Source organism: Pongo abelii, chromosome 1, assembly GCF_028885655.2.
Source record: "Pongo abelii isolate AG06213 chromosome 1, NHGRI_mPonAbe1-v2.0_pri, whole genome shotgun sequence".
Taxonomy (NCBI): Eukaryota; Metazoa; Chordata; class Mammalia; order Primates; family Hominidae; genus Pongo; species Pongo abelii.
The window spans coordinates 48,686,459-48,688,777 of record NC_071985.2 but is presented as its reverse complement, the minus strand read 5'-3'; the positions used below and the strand labels follow the sequence as shown (position 1 = coordinate 48,688,777).

Sequence of the window (2,319 nt, the reverse complement as noted above, 5' to 3'; positions counted from 1 at the left end):
TCTGATAATAGGTTGATCAGAATTACCTAGGAAACAGTTATTAGATGAAAAGGGCTAGGTAGGTCACAAAGGTAAGTTCTCTTCCACCAAGGAACTCTTGAAGTGGATGCCATTAGACCTTTACAAACAACTGATATACTGTTTGCTGTATTAGAGGTATGGAACCGAAAGTAAAGGACAGATGCGCCCTTGTCTTGTCAACAGTAAGAGGCTCTTGTCCATCAAGAGAATTCATGTACTAGATTATCTTATTAAAACTAACTCTATAAAGAACTTAAGACTGCTCTTCCTGGGGAACTTGTCTACAGGCACTCAGAATGGTCCAGCATTTGACATACTGTTGTAGGCTTTCCTACAATACAGCCTCTAACAAAAATACACTGTCCTGAACCCCTAGTAATAGAATTATTTACCTTTATACCAAGAAGGTTGGGAAAGCATCAAAATCTGTGTGTGGCGTGTGCCCAGGCAGACTTTGAGGGGTTTGTGCTGTAAGACCTAAAGTTCTTATGAGGTTATCCAAAACAAAGAAACGTGTTAGGAGGGCCTATGGTGGTTCCATGTGTGCTAAATGTGTTTGTGACAGGATCAAGTGTGCTTTCCTTATCAAGGAGCAGAAAATCATTGTGAAAGTGTTGAAGGCACAAGCACAGAGTCAGAAAGCTAAATAAAAAATGAAGCTTTTTTGAGTAATAAAAATGAAAAGACTTGCTGTATGAAAAAAAAAAAAAGACTATCTTACCTTGTCGGCCAACAGGATACCACATTAATTCTTTAAACAGTGAATTTTGCCGGGCACAGTGGCTCACGCCTATAATCCCAGCACTTTGGGAGGCTGAGGCAGGCAGATCACGAGGTCAGGAGATCGAGACCATCCTGGTTAACACGGTGAAACCCCGTCTCTACTAAAAGTACAAAAATTTAGCCGGGTGTGGTGGCGGGCTCTTGTAGTCCCAGCTACTCAGGAGGCTGAGGCAGAAGAATGGCGTCAACCCAGGAGGCGGAGCTTGCAGCGTGCTGAGATCGCTCTGCTGCACTCCAGCCTGCGCAACAGAGCGAGATTCCATCTCTAAATAAATAAATAAATAGTGAATTTTGAATTGCAGAGACATCAGTTCTGTTGATAGGGCCTTGAGGTCCTCATTTATGATGAGAACAAAGCTAACTGTAAACTGCATCCTCTTTCTTAGCCAGAGGCTAAGTACAGATATTTTTGTATACATTAGGAAATGAGTTTGTGCTTGGATTCTTTATAGTCTCAACACAATCGGTATTCAATAAATATTCGTCAAATGAATACATGAAGGGAAGACTATGCAGTCCTGGCCCAAAATTCAAAATCAAATTCAAAACGTGTTCTGATTTCTGCTAGGTCACCCTTAATTTCTTACTATAGATATTTTTGCCCCCAAAATATAAACCCACAGTTGGCTTTTCTGCTCTGACTCCCTCTGGTTCATGCCATTTCAAAGGACCCAGGTGCAGCTTGAAAATCTGAACTATTGGTCACCGTGACACAATGATGTACTGTTCCCTTTTACCTCTCTCCAGCTCTTCTCACAAATTATGGGCCAGTCTCAAGGCTCAAGTTATTCATGTTCTGCTGTTTCCACTCTTTCCAAGAAGGCCTTCAATATCAGCTTCGACTGACACCTCCATTCAGAATCTACATCTCCAGCCCTGAAAGCTCCCTCTGGGCCCACTCATGCATCTAACTGCCATCTCAACATTTTCACCTGGGAGTTCCAAAGTCATTCTCAACTCAATCTGTTTAAAAACCAAAAGTCAACCTGATTTTACAACTTCCTTATAAAATCAACTCTCCTTCTCGAAAGCCAGCCACCAAGACTGAAAGGTCTTATCCCTTCCTCTCTTGTCTAACACAGAAGACAGCCTCATGCCCAGACAGCCACCAAATCCTATCAAATATTTTTACTTTGAAACTGCTCCTCATCCCTGCTGCCACCAGCTTCAAGTCCAGGCACCAAGATTATACCTAACTCTGCAAGAACCTTCAAGTGGTCTTTCCCTAATTCGATTTCACCCTCCAAAGTGTCTTGCAAAATCTAACTTTCTTAGACTTATCTTAAAAGTTCAACATTGTTTCTATTTTGAATTGCGGGGAGGATGGGGGTGGGGTGTTGAGGTGGTGGTAATCTGTTCAGTGCTTGGAACCACTAAAGGAATTGATCCTGTTTTTCAGGCTGCTCCTATACACAGACCTTTTCTTCAGAAAAGCTGACCTGCTTCAATCTTGATAGAAGTCAGGATATCACAATCTGCCTTATATCAAAGTTATTTGTACATTATAGCTAATCT

At 41.7% G+C, this 2,319-nt stretch overlaps 1 pseudogene; it reads left to right on the top strand.

Annotated features, from left to right (window-relative positions):
• The first annotated feature begins 219 nt into the window (after window positions 1-219).
• Window positions 220-1,066, top strand: LOC112133068 (large ribosomal subunit protein eL34-like; annotated as a pseudogene).
• The last annotated feature ends 1,253 nt before the right edge of the window (window positions 1,067-2,319 follow it).